This window comes from Haemaphysalis longicornis, unplaced genomic scaffold (genome assembly GCF_048455015.1).
Source record: "Haemaphysalis longicornis isolate Haplotype H1 unplaced genomic scaffold, Haemaphysalis longicornis Haplotype H1 scaffold_8, whole genome shotgun sequence".
NCBI lineage: Eukaryota > Metazoa > Arthropoda > Arachnida > Ixodida > Ixodidae > Haemaphysalis > Haemaphysalis longicornis.
The window spans coordinates 26,827,844-26,843,113 of record NW_027526445.1 but is presented as its reverse complement, the minus strand read 5'-3'; positions in this window follow the sequence as shown (position 1 = coordinate 26,843,113).

Below are 15,270 nucleotides of genomic sequence, written 5' to 3'. Positions count from 1 at the left end.
GCTGTCGTACGGCAGGATCTTGGCGGCGGCGTCGCGCAGCTTCACGGAGCGCTTCTGCCTCGCGGGCTCGCACATCTGCAGCCTTATCCATCGGGCGACTCCGAGCGCGCGCCAACAGCGAACGAATTTTATTACAACGCTCCCCGCCATCTAGTAAACAATCCAAGAACTAAACTAGAGGTAGCCACGCCATCTAGTAAACAATCCAAGCGCATATTTTCATCATATACAAGTACCGCCATCTAGTAAACAATCCAAGAACTAAACTAGAGGTAGCCACGCCATCTAGTAAACAATCCAAGAACTAAACTAGAGGTGGTTACATACATACGTCAAAGATGGACAGACCTACGCCTTAAGGAGCTTCGCCACTAAAAGCACTTCATCTGCATAAGCCACACGTCGGGGTTCTTAGGGTAGAAATGTGGTCGGGGTGGTAAGGTAGCTGCCTTGAGTGCCGTGGTGGAAGCACTTTCAGTGTAGTGGCAGGAGGCCGCCAGCCTGGAGTGGCCGGAAGTAAATCGACGTTCAGCGAAGCCGGGTGGTGGTAGATCGTCTCTTTGCATAGGATGCAGGAAGGCTCCCAGAGACTGTTAGGTGCGAAAGCCCATGTCATGCCTTAATCGGCGAAGTCAAACCCCAGACTCCTTGAAGCCTTATGTTCGGTAAGAGTGAGGTGTTGCCAACTTTTTTGTCTACATAGGACCAGTCGGCATGTACTTCGGCCACCTTAACGTCATTGAAGGATGTCAGCAGGATGTTTTTCATTGGCTGATGCTTCGCGCGTCGTGTTTGCTTTACCGTAGGCAACGGAGCAATATCGGGTGAAACGGTCCATACGGCAAGGGCGGGCGAGCGACCAGATAATGTCACAATGCAAATCAAGGCGGACTGCGAAGCTTCGTCGCTGCGACGGCGAAGAAGACACTAGGGGCAAGAAATGACCACGGCCACAATTCATTCCATGGCTGCGAAGTGCAATGCGGACAGCGGCGGCCGCACAGTTTCTTTGATGCCGCCACAATAACATAATACCAGCAGTTGTGAAATCATCTGGCCACGCTAGGAACCCTCGTGTCACCTCCTATCTTGCTCAGTGCCCCGGGCCGGAAATAGTATTGAGCGTTTGCAGTGCAAACCGAGCTCGGGTGGCAAGTACAAGCGCTCCTCCTTTATGTTGTCTTCGAATTTCCGTGCAATTTTTTGTTTTTTGTTACACAGAGCGCTTTGCGTTTCCTCGACGTTATCACAAGCCTGGAAGTACAACCTCCCACACCAACAAGGCAAAAAAGGGACCAAGAACTGCGGGAGAAGCACGGAGCATGGAGATCTGGAAGAAAAGTCGTGCCTGCAACCAGAATAGCGCCCCTTCTGTTTGATTATCATACGTTCTGCGGATGGCGGGGTGCATCGTCAAACATATCGTATGCACTAGACGGACGGCGACGGCTGCACCGTTGTCTTTTCCGCGAACGCTCCGCTACCGTGGAATCAGTATCTGCCACACGTAAAGGTGGTGGCTAGTTGGAGTGCGGTATCAGTTAGTACACCAACGAATAAACGCAAAATTACTATAAACGTCGATCGATATACAGTTGCTCGATCGTATTATCCAATTTTCAGCAAATATGTCGTCGTAGTAATAACAAGAAATCCAAATATTTCTAAGGGACGTTGACCGGAACGAAAAAGAAAAAAATTCACAGCATATCCACGGGGTGAATGATGATGAGTGGGCGAAGCTCCTGAGGGGAAATCATCGGTAAAACCGTGACTCTTCAGTGAAAGTTCGCCCACTACATCTGTGTCCGAACGTAACGTCTAGAAAGTCTCACTTAAACCGCGCGTCGGCACCTTGGGGCTGACCTCGCCTGATGCGTTTTGCAGACGCCTCAAGAGCTCTCACTGCATCGGGGTCTGCCTGCCGATACGCGCGCTTTGTCGCCGCTTCCCGTTCTCTGACGTTTTGGAGATCCTCTTCGCGCCGCAGCCGTGCCGCTTCGCGTACGGCAGCGTCCTCGCGCCGTTGCCGTGACGCTTGGGCCTCTCGTTCTCGAACGCTGGGATCTTGGCGGCGGCGTCGCGCAGCCAGACGACACGCTTCGGCCTCCCGCTGTCGTACGGCAGGATCTTGGCGGCGGCGTCGCGCAGCTTCACGGAGCGCTTCTGCCTCGCGGGCTCGCACATCTGCAGCCTTATCCATCGGGCGACTCCGAGCGCGCGCCAACAGCGAACGAGTTTTATTACAACGCTCCCCGCCATCTAGTAAACAATCCAAGAACTAACCTAGAGGTAGCCACGCCATCTAGTAAACAATCCAAGCGCATCTTTTCATCATATACAAGTACCGCCATCTAGTAAACAATCCAAGAACTAAACTAGAGGTAGCCACGCCATCTAGTAAACAATCCAAGAACTAAACTAGAGGTGGTTACATACATACGTCAAGGATGGACAGACCTACGCCTTAAGGAGCTTCGCCACTAAAAGCACTTCCTCTGCATAAGCCACACGTCGGGGTTCTTAGGGTAGAAATGTGGTCGGGGTGGTAAGGTAGCTGCCTTGAGTGCCGTGGTGGAAGCACTTTCAGTGTAGTGGCAGGAGGCCGCCAGCCTGGAGTGGCCGGAAGTAAATCGACGTTCAGCGAAGCCGGGTGGTGGTAGATCGTCTCTTTGCATAGGATGCAGGAAGGCTCCCAGAGACTGTTAGGTGCGAAAGCCCATGTCATGCCTTAATCGGCGAAGTCAAACCCCAGACTCCTGGAAGCCTTATGTTCGGTAAGAGTGAGGTGTTGCCAACTTTTTTGTCTACATAGGACCAGTCGGCATGTACTTCGGCCACCTTAACGTCCTTGAAGGATGTCAGCAGGATGTTTTTCATTGGCTGATGCTTCGCGCGTCGTGTTTGCTTTACCGTAGGCAACGGAGCAATATCGGGTGAAACGGTCCATCCGGCAAGGGCGGGCGAGCGACCAGATAATGTCACATTGCAAATCAAGGCGGACTGCGAAGCTTCGTCGCTGCGACGGCGAAGAAGGCACTAGGGGCAAGAAATGACCACGGCCACAATTCATTCCATGGCTGCGAAGTGCAATGCGGACAGCGGCGGCCGCACAGTTTCTTTGATGCCGCCACAATAACATAATACCAGCAGTTGTGAAATCATCTGGCCACGCTAGGAACCCTCGTGTCACCTCCTATCTTGCTCAGTGCCCCGGGCCGGAAATAGTATTGAGCGTTTGCAGTGCAAACCGAGCTCGGGTGGCAAGTACAAGCGCTCCTCCTTTATGTTGTCTTCGAATTTCCGTGCATTTTTTTGTTTTTTGTTACACAGAGCGCTTTGCGTTTCCTCGACGTTATCACAAGCCTGGAAGCACAACCTCCCACACCAACAAGGCAAAAAAGGGACCAAGAACTGCGGGAGAAGCACGGAGCATGGAGATCTGGAAGAAAATTCGTGCCTGCAACCAGAATAACGCCCCTTCTGCTTGGATTATCATACGTTCGGCGGATGGCGGGGTGCATCGCCAAACTTATCGTATGCACTAGACGGACGGCCACGGCTGCACCGATGTCTTTTCCGCGAACGCTCCGCTACCGTGGAATCAGTATCTGTGACACATAATGGTCGTGGCTAGTTGGAGTGCGGTATCAGTTAGTACACCGACGAATAAACGCAAGATTACTATAAACGTCGGTCGATATACGGTTTCTCGATCGTATTATCCAATTTTGAGCAAATATGTTGTAGTAATAACAAGAAATCCAAATATTTCTAAGGGACGTCGACGCGAATAAAAAAGAAAAACGTGCCTTTTTTGCCGAGCAACGTAGCACCGAGGACCGCATCAACAACATTCCACTGTGGAAAACCGGATTTGTTCCTTTCTGATTATTTAACGCCTACGTCTTGCACCTAAACTTAGTGTATATGTTTCTGTGCAAAGTCGCGAAAGTGAAATAGCCAGTTAGAATACTATTCGGCGAGTCTGTGGTCGTTCTTATGCTAGCCTAGGCGTAAGAGCGTGACTTGAGTAATATTTATTTTGTATAATTCCGGGTGACAGCAATGTTTATTTGTTCCATTTGTCAAATTGTTATGTTGTATATGGTTAAAGCGCCAGTATTGCCGTCACTTTGTGTCTAATTACGAAGGAAAGAGTAAAGCACGGTTGGTACATGTTGTCTCAACAAGTGTCCCAGCAATTGAAAAAAAAAAGCCTGCTAAAACCTGGAATAAGTGAAAAATACGCTAAAGTGACAAGCGGTCTCGTTAATATTGCTTAATGTCCCCCACTTGCGCAGTCCATGTAGATTCAGCCAACCGGCCCAACCACCCGCTAACTGACAAGCCAGAGTCAATGTCAATTATTGATTGTCAGGCAGGCTAATCAAAGAACGAAATCGCTTTTGCCATTGGGTGAAATCATAACGGCGTAATCAGTTATTGATTCGGAATGACACTAGCCGAATGTGATTCCTGGGAGCAGTCGTTCCCTATCTAGCAAGAGGCACTATCAGTAATTTACAGTGACTGTGGCTACTTATCGAGCTGAAGCCGATCGGCCGGGCTGGTAATACAACGCACATCGCAGTCTCAATACTGTTGCATCTTAACGGCAATTGGAGCAGTCAGAGTTGAATTCACCCATTTGGTCCAACCACCTCTGTTTACTCACTAGCCATAGTCAATTTTAATTGAGAGTGATTTCTGCTCGTCAGTGCACGGAAGCAGTTTGGCTGGTTGGGTAAAACCAAGAGACACTATGACTTCCAGACGCGGAACGACACTAGCGAGGGTAAACCTATTGGATAAAAGAAGTTCTTATTTGATATTTACTCAACTGTTCAAACTGCTTCAGTTGCCTGACTAGCGAAAGTGACTATCAATAATGAACATTGGCTGTAGCTAGTGAGTAGGCAGAAGCGGTGTGACCTGCTGCGTGAAATAAGCGAGCACTCCACGCAGGGCGGCCATGATGCAACACTAACAAAATCAGTCGGATAAACGCACATTGCGAACCAAATTTAATATTTTACAAAATAAATAATGTTATTATATATCGTAGCATGTCTGCTTAACGCTAGAACTAAAAATATTTGCATCCTTCATTATTCTTTCAGGTTTCTTATTTAAAACTACTACAGATGGGTACTTTAAAATTTCTAAGTGTTCTCTTCACATATTTTGGTGGTGTTGTTTCCACAACTAAAACATCTACATGCGTACCAGTGAATGTAGGGTAACTTTTGGAACTCTCGTATTCTCGTTGACATATAGCAGAGCATTGTGTGGTATTGGAGCATTCAGTTGGGACAACAGATCACAGGCAGCTGCGACTGTCTCAAATCTGTATAAAAAATTCACATTTTCAATTACCAATCATGCATACTTGCGATCAAACATCGTAAATGGGACGGGGGAGGAAAAATAGCTCGCTCGAACCTTGACCAGCCCACTTCCCATCATTGATTTGGTTATGCGGATAAGCACAGTTGCACATCAGTACAATTCGTTTAGGTGGCTTATGAGGCGAAGTGCAACCACGGGACGAAAAAACGTTTGCCATTTTTCCGGGATAGGAAAAAAGAACCCCAGAATAAAACAACTTCCTGTAACAAAGGAAAACACGGCATAGCAGGAAACCACAGATAAAGGAAAGCATCAAACTTAAGCATTGTAAATGAACGTAAGATTTCGCTCAGAACCATCTAATTTGTAGGCCTCCAAAAGAATGAGTAAAGTGTAAGACACGTTGCTGACCGGTTTGTAGACGAGGAGTCGTAACCAGTTTTCTGTATATCCGGTAGGGTAGTGTGGGGTCTTTCTAGCAAAGTCGCAAATCGTTGCAAAGGAGTCAAGTTTTGTTTTATTTCTGTGTGAACCTCACGCTCAGTCGCTATTTATATCAGTGAGAAATGCTGTCATACAAAATCATTTTACCGTGATTACAACGAAACTTAGGGAAAACACTGTTTTCCGAAACTTCATTCCACACCGATCGACATTTCTGATAAGTGTGGCCTACTGACCCTTTTAATATTATGAGCATGGGCGCCTACACAGGCCAGTTTTACGTTCCGAGTACTCCTCGCGACTGCGGTTCATTCATTTTGACAAGACACGGTTCCTCAAAATAAAAACACGTTGAGGTTACCACTACTAAGCCATGTTGGGAGACGAAAATGTTATTGAGAGGTTTTGATATCACTAGCAACATCACTAGAGTATACCATGAGCAGCAAAATTACTATACAGACGTGTGAACGCGTTCGTTGCACACTGATTTTCGTTTATGGCTTGCACTGAGGTGTTCCACAGTATTTTCATGGCCTCACTTAAATTTATTTTATTATTTATTTATTGAAAATACTTTCAACGCCCATAGGGCATAACAGAAAGGAGTGGTAAGATTCATACATAAGGTGCAGTTGTTTTACACAAATCACATAGAAACAGAAACCAAGAACAACCGAGCGAATCAAAAAGGGGCGTTGTGAATGGCTTCTTTAAAGAGAGTGGCATCAATGATGGCAGCGCTGGTGTGAGGGAGGTGGTTTCATTCTACGCTGGTTTTGGGGATAAATGATTCATGATACATATCAGTAAGACAATATGGTACACCAACTTTACTGAAATGGTCAATTCGAGATGACACGTAACGGGGGGGAGTGATAAGTTCATCCTTTAAAGTAGGGTTGTGATGATAAATTTTGCGAAAAAAACAAAGACGAGAGCATTTGCGACAGTGTGAAAGGTTGGTGAGATTAAGAGTATTTTTCATGAATGGGACAATGGCAAGACGTGAATAAGATGATATTATGTAACGAGCGGCATGGTTTTGTACACATTCAAGAGCGAGGGTGAGCGTGGTTTGGTGAGGATCCCATATGGCGCATCCGTATTCTATTTTTAACGGACGAGTATTTTGTACAGGGTTAATTTTGAAGATAAAGGTACAGAAGAAAAATTCCGGCGCAAGTAACCTAGCGTGCGACTACCGTTTTTTATTACGTGGTCAATCTGAGTGTTACATGACAGGTTATCAGAAATATGTACACCAAGATATTTACATGAGTTAAAACGTAAAGAGGAATATCGTGAAGAAAGTACGCATGCGTATGTGTTATTGAGCTTCCGGCATATCCTCATACTGTTGCGCTTCGTAATGTTAAGCTTGATGTGCCATTTGTTACACCAGTTAGTTACACTGTTAAGGTCATTTTGCAAAATTTGAATATCAGCAAGTTTAGAACGTTCAGGAAAAAAAGGTTAGGAAAAATTCAGTTCATGCATTTTTGCATTCGACCCTTTTCATAGGGACGATTTCCCAAGCAAGCCGGGTGAACTTCCCAAGCGTTCTAGTCCCACACAAGGGCCGAGCACCAGTCCGGGGAGTCGTGCCTATTTTAACGGTAGGTGCCCGGCGCCACCAAGGCACACGAATGCACATGGTGCCATCCACAGCCACGGTGGACGCTTAACTCGCAACCGCCTGTGGCAGGACATGACGCCAAACTCTTTCACACCCGGCAATGGCGCAACGCGGCATGTTCACCGGAAGCCCCGCCAGATGGACAAGGGTAAGGGGCTCCTCGTAAGGGTAAAAGCAGCTCTCCAGGTGTGGATTCCCCTTTCAAGGGTCCGCACTCGACCAGATACGCCTGTGCACGTTAAAAAAACCGGTGGGTGCCCGTTGGTACCAGGATTCGAACCCAGTGCCTCCCGCATACGAGACGATTGCTGTTGCTCTGAGCCATCGCTGCGGTGCCGAAGTTGTTGACCCCTTCCAGTGGGCCATTTCCCGACAAAGTCGGGTAAATTCCGAAGCACGAGGTCCCCGGTTCAGGGGGTGCTTGTACCAATTTTACTGGTTGGTTGCCAGCGGTACCGAAGTACCTCCCACATTCTCGTACCCCATGGTAGAAACTGACGTGGTGTAACGGTATCCATTACACTGAATCCACCGTACGGGGGGCGCCTGTCCCCATTTTTATTCTGGTGGGTGACCAGCGTCTCCCGAGGAACCTACCACGTCTGCGGCAGAGGTAGTACGTGTTCAAGCAATTTATTCCCTGATGAGACAGGGGGCGCTTGTACCCATTCAACTGGTGGGTGCCCAGCGGTCGCAGACCCCGCCCGAAGGGCTTCGAGGGACCTCCCACATGGCCTCCCATAGCTGCTTGTGGTCAAGCTCCAAACGTTTGTTCCACCGTCGAGTCAAGCTACGGTAAGGGGACACTTGTACCCTTTAAAGAAACCGGTGGGTCTCCGGTGGCCCAGGATTGGAACCTGGTGCCTGCCGCTTATGATACGGGTGTTTTACCACTCGAAAATCGCTGTGGGTTTGTAGAATTGAGTCATTGAAGGATTTAGTGCAGCGACGCAACGCAGGCGATGAGGCGCACCGTAGTGGAGGGCTCCGTGTTAATTTTGACCACCTGGGGACATTTAACATGCGCCGAAATCTATTACACACTGGTGTTTTTACTTTTCACCTCCATGCCTCCGACGTTCACGTGGTCAGCTTTGGTCACACAAAATCCGTCGTTTCGCGGCACACGCTGAAACCAAAACTGCTACTGGCCGCATTGAAAATGCCTCTAATTAAACAACCGTCGCACGCTGAAGCAAATGAGGTTTCTACAGGTTATAAGTAGGTCAATAGCTACTTATCGCAACAAAAAAAAAACAAGATGCACATTTTTTGTGTCAGTGCTCTTTAAAGGGACACTGAAGTGAATTTGTCAAGCTCCCGTTTTTGCTTGCACTGCGTAGACTGGCTCAAATTAGCACACTTTTCATCGTTTATCCGGTTGACAAATCGGTAATTATTTTACAAAGCGCGAAAGAAGAAAAACTACCATGCGCGGTTTGCGGCGGCCGCACCAACTAAGGCTGTGACGTTGAGAGGAGGGGCGCCGTGATTGGACGATGCCCAAGGTTAGCAATCACACAAGTTTCGGTTTCGGTTTCGGTTCTGTAAAACATAACCAATGGCTTTGTTGGATGGGCATTCTCAATATCTCAGTAATCATCGTACCGCGCTTCTGCCATGTTGTCGGCTGTAAAATGCACAAGATAAGCCTCCCAGGACGGCTTGTAGTCGTAGCATTCACTAGCCGAGACCTACGCAGTGCATGAACGCCCTCCGCGTACCCGCAGACGCCCAAATGTCATGCGCTTTTCCCCCATATTTGGAGCTTGCCTTCCTCATGCCTGTATCGTAAAAAGCGTGTTCGCACCAGGCCAAGGGTCTGTTCATTCTGGCCTGTGCCCACTGCCTGCAAGCAGTCGGTGCTTATGGCAACAGCACGCCAACAAGAACTCGCTAGCGCGCCAGTGCCAGCCTGCACGCGTTTTGTGAACTAGTTCGTGTAGCCATGAACGTTGCGGCCCCAAAAAAGGTGAACTCAATATAGAAAACATCGGCGGAAAACAAAAAGTTAACTTACAAAAAAAAAAGCACGTACCCGCGGGAATTCGAACTCGTGACTTGCAAAACATTTGCAATGAATTCTTAGCGCCTCAGACTGCTAGGCTACGGAGCGGGACGCGAAGGCCTGGCTAATATAGGGTATATATTGTACAACCGGTTTACACTTTTATTTAGTTTTGGCATTTCAAGCCGCTTAGGTGACTATTTGTTGTACTGCGATCGTGCAGTAATCGTCGCCCGAGTTTCCACAGTAGCTCACGTCTAGCAATTGCATTTCGTAGACGGAAAAGCGTTCGCAGATGCGTAGTCGTGCTGCTGACCGCTGTGCTTGTTCGCCCAGCGCAAAAAAGTGCTTCCCGCGCCCTAGTTTTACGCTGTACGGTAAAAATATCAGTTGATTTTATTTGCTTAGTACCTATATTGACTTCGCTGACTCTTCTCCCGCCTTCAAGAGGCCTTATATTTTCCTACTGGCGTACCAGTCAGCGAAGCGTCGCATGTGCAGCGCTTGTGTGAAGCGACCTTGACTTGGAGCTAGATACAGTGTACAAACAAACCAAGTAAAGAAAGGCACATTCTTCCATTCACAAACGTGTCCTGGCTTCGTTTCAACTAAGCGAACGAATTGCGACCAAGCAATTTTTTTTTAACCTCCTTGATTGCGACGACCCGCCGGCGGCCGGCGGACGAAACGCTGGGCCGACTGACTCTGTCGGCCGGGGAGCCGTGCAGTAGCGCAGCCGTGGCGCAGCCAATTGCCAGCTCATCCCCTCCTGACGTCACACGAAAACGCCACAGAAAATGGGCGAGCGTAAAGAGAGGAGGACAGCGTTTTCGAATTAGTTTTTCTACTAAATAAAATCGCGTAAACGCGCCTAGAGTGGTCGAAACATGGCCTGGGGACTCCGGACTACAATTTGCGCTAGTAATCCCGCAATGTTTACATATCACTTCAGTGTCCCTTTAAGCGACATGCATTGGGCTTGTTTATGTTTTGTTTCGGTTCCCCGACTGCGCAGTGTTGTGTTATATATGTCCCCTTTAGCGCAACTTGCATCCCTTTTTTTGGGCACGTGTTATCTCACTTGATAGGGAGAATGTTACGGCCTAGCATCACTAGCCTAGAATAAGCTTCTTTAATTTTGAGTGTTCTCGATGTAATTCGGCGTTCGAGAAACACCCGCGCCTAAAGATAAATGACCGCAGAGCAGATGCGGTGGCATTCGAATCGCCGGCACTCACCTGCGCAAATCATTTTTTGACCATTGCTTGCCTGTCACTGACTGTGCAATTTATGTTTTTAGGAGCGCACAAGTTCGCTTCTATAAACTTGTTTATCCTTCAATACAACTGCGAGGAATTCGGCGTTGCAAGAATATTATGTTTTTTTTTTGGTCTAATTGGTACGTTTAGTTTTAAAGCAATGATTTCTAGTGGCGTACGGGAAAAGAAAAGAACCTCCCAACACGACTGGGGAACGGCAGGGCGCTTTTCACTCATGGAGCAGAATGCAGCTGGCGCGGCAAATGGGCGGCATTACCCAGCGTTCCCCATCGGATGGCGCGTCGGCGAAACCGTGCCATCGGCTTTGCTTTGTTGTCTTCTTTAGCGACGATTGTTTTCGGACTGTTTTGTCGCAGCGTCGCGTCCGTTGCCCGCTTCCTTCTCACGGCTTGATTGCATTGTTCGGCAACACCTACTGGGTAACCAAAACCTGGTGAAATAAGTGGTCGTATGGCAAGGATACGTTGAGTATTCACTTTAGGAGGTCAGAAAAACGAATTTTGGAGATCAAGCCCAGACGCCTGGCCGCTACAGCATCGCTATCTTTTGCGCCCTGCTTTCCTTGAATCGGACTGAGTTTTGTAAATTCGTGAAGACCAACTTGGTTTTGTGTTAAGGGGTATTAAAAAAGCCAAAACGAGAACCTGGTTCTGATATATAGCGTGTATTAAAGTTCCCTAAACTTTTTTGAAATTCTCAAACTTGCCAAACTAACTATTAAGTACGTATAAGTGGAAATCACTAAGCTCACATGCCGAATTGTTTTGGTGTCTACACTTGCGTCACATGGGGGTGGATCCTCAAGCCAGCACCTCAGGATTTCTATGTCCAGCTTTCTCACCCATCGTAAGACGCTCCTCGCCGTTTTCTTTCCTCCAACGCACAGCCGGGCTACAGCGGGGGCCTGGACCGCGCTAGCCCTGCCGTTGCGGACGCTACTGTGTTCGTAACGCTGTCCCCGCGAATTCCTGGTAAGGGCTGGCAGAATTTCCTGTTCCACTTTTTGTAGAGCCACGTGTGTGAATCCATGTGACGTCGCATGGGCAGTTGTTTTGGGGGTCGTTAAGCCACGGTTTCCAACCACATTCACAGCTTGGATCGGAGCCAATTGTATTTTCCTTCCCGGTTATGCCCTAACAAATATTTGATTTTTTTGCATCAAGTATGATGACATTTTTGCATAAAATTGGATAATTCTATTGAGCAAGCGGTTATCGACCAAAGTTTTTCGATATTTTACGTTTATTCCTTGCTATACTACCTTATACCACATTACAAGAAGCCACCACCTTCACGTGTAAGAGCCACGACATCCCTGCTGTCGTGCTCCGTACGTCCAGGGCTGAGGATAAGTCAGGCGTTGCACCGCGTCATCAACCGAACGTATTATAATCGAAGAAGTGCGCAATGCTCGTGGCAGGTGCGACTTTTTTCTCCACATCTCCATCTTCCGTGCTTCCTTGAGCAGTTCTTTTTTTCTTCTTCTGCCTTCTTGCTGTAGGCGATGATCCTTCCAGCCTTGTGAGAATGTAGGGGGAACGCAAAGCGCTGCGTGTAACATAAAAATTAAACATTGTTCAGAAATTAGAAAAGAACACGATGAGTGGGCGCTTGTACTTGGCACGTGACCTCAATTTACACTGTCTACACTCAATACCATTGTAGATCTCCAATAGGAACTTCAAAAGAAGATGCCAGTTTTCGGCCCGGGGTAAAACAAACGTATGGCGCGAACAACAGCAAATAAAAAACGTCCTGCTTATCGTTAAAAAAACTGGGTGCGGCCAGACTGCACCCTGACGGTTCCGTCTATAGCAACAATATGGCAACATTGTGCACTTATGGAACATTGAAGACTCGTAGGCGTGCGGTGTTTGACTTGGCCTATTTAGCGCACGACAGATTATCGGCCGAACTGAGTCTGACAAAAGCAAAATTAACAGCGGCTTTTTTTAGGTTCTTGGAGAATTTGCTTATGGGCGTTAAGAAAAAAACATGCAGCACAACTGGATTAGTCACTTTATTGTTTACGAAAAAAATGTGGCTCGCTGAAAGAGTACCCAAATTTTGCATTGTTTCCCACTTTGGATATAACGAATTTTGCAGATTAATTTTTATTTTCTCTTACTCATGTAATTATAAGGCCTGGTTTTAGTTTGCAGCATTTTCAGATAAGAGTTTGGTACTCATACTCACTATTTGCCCGAAATGTGAACATAGTGAGATTAAAGTGATTACACCGACAAGTACTCACATCCTCAATAAAACCAATGGAAGATTGATAAGGCAGATTTGCCACGCCTTTCAAATTAACTTTGGTACACTTTATTGCACAATTCAGAAAACGCTATTTAGTGTGTATTACGTGTCTACCCCCACTCCAGTTACGGGTAATTATCGAATACCTCAAAGGACGCAAATGTCACCGTGCCTAGGGCCTTCAAACGCAACTTACCAGCATTCTGCCTCAAAACCTCTGTCCTCGTGAAGAAAATTTCAAACCCGGAACAAGAACGAATTATCTTCCGGTCATCCCCACAGATGCTCGTTATGGAATTCTGGAAGCGTGCCATGACGACCCGTCTGCCCGACATCTGAGCATAGCACGCACATTGGAAGACTCATGGCGAAGTAATACTAGCACGGCCTTACACCATATGTGTGCCACAACGTCCGGCGCTGCCGTGACTACCAGCGACGACAAACGCAGCGGACGAGCCCCGGCTGACTTCTGCAGCCGATATCTGCCAACAGATGCTTTCAACAGATTGGAATGGACCTTGTGCCCCTGTTCCTTACACCCTCCTGAGAACAAGTGGATTGTAGTGGCGACAGGCTAAATAATGCACTACAGAGAAAGACATTCTTCCGAGGGGGGCTGCACAACCAGTCGCGAAATTCTTCATTACCCAGTTTTTCTAAGACATGGATCCCCTGAAGTCCTAATCACTTTCCACGAAACAGCGTTCACTGCGGAGCTTATTCAGGAATCTGACACAACAGCAACGCGGATCACAGAACACCGGCGTACCACCCCCATACGAACGGGCTAACGGAACCTCTGAACAAGACGATGGCAGATATGCTGCCTCTGTATGTCGATGTTGAACATGAGACCTGGCATGAAATCGTTCCGCATGTCAATTTTGCGTACAGGAAACTACGTAGACGACTCCGTTCGAGGTTGTCTACGGAAGACGGTGTACTACGATGCTTAACTCCATGCTTCCGCACATAGAACACGACGACCTCAAATCAAACGTCCACTGAGGCCTTTAGCGTGTGGGAGCCTTGTCAGCTCACTCGAGTTTGTACAACCGTCCAGCAGCCGGTGGATGCCGGACGCCACAACATTTGACGCCGATACGCCGACTACCTTCCAGAGAATCATGTGCGGGTTTGGACTCCCATCCAATGACGGTGCCCAGTGACAAACATTAGCGAAGGTACTTCGTACCCGACCGGATTAAACAACGAGTGGCGCAACTTACGTACCATGTGATCCCCGGTGGTGATTCTGGAACATCACGAAGACGCACGACGCCCAACGTCGTCCACGCGCTTCGCCTAAAACCTGACTACACAAGAAGGCCGATGTTCTTGTTTTTGTTTGTGAGGACTGTCCTTTTATATTACCATCGGGTCGATACACTCTTATTGTGAAGGTAATGCTGCGAATCACGCGTTGAGTTCGTTCATTATTTTTTTTTTTAGCGCCAGGGTGTCCCAAGAGAAACGTGTGTTGCATTGTATCTTTGTTATGCCGCATGAGTAATCCGATTTCATAGGGAGAATATGTCGCCCTAACGTCAAGAGGTCAAGAGCTTAGATTTATCTTCTTTCATTCTCAGTGTTCTCGATGTAGTTCAACGGTTGGAGAAGCACCCAGGCATGAAGATAAATGCCGCCGAGTAGAAGCCCTGGCCTACAACTTGCTGACACGCGCCTGCGCACATCACTTCGTCGACCACTGCTTGACCACCTGCGTATTTTTTGAGCTTTTAGGGGAACACAAGTTTGCTAAAATAAACTTGTTTTGCCTTCTAGGCAACTGCGTCATCGTTGGCTTCGTGACAATTTTGCATTTTGTGGCCTCATATGTACGTTTCCATTTTCTTTCCGGGTCGCAACCCCTTGGAAATATTTGACTTTGGTGCATGTGGAACGATCATATTTTTGCTGGAAATTGGAAATACAATCGAGCAAGCGGATATCGATGGACGTTTCTAGAAAATTAGCGTTAATTTCTCGGTATACTAGGTCATAATGCATTCCAACCAGCCAATAACCTTCACGTGTCAGAGACGCTGATGTCGTAAGAGCGTAAATTTTGCGAAAAAAAAACACCGCGGCCAGGCCTGGCCGTTCCGTTTAGGGCATACAATATGTCAGGCGATGTGTAGCGCCATCCACCCAACGCTTCATAATCAAGACAGAGCACAATACTCGCGCCAAGTGCGACTACTTTTCCCGACTTCTCAATGTTCCGTACTTCTATCGCAGTTCCTTGCTCTTCTTCTGCCTTGTTGGTGTGAACGATGACCCTG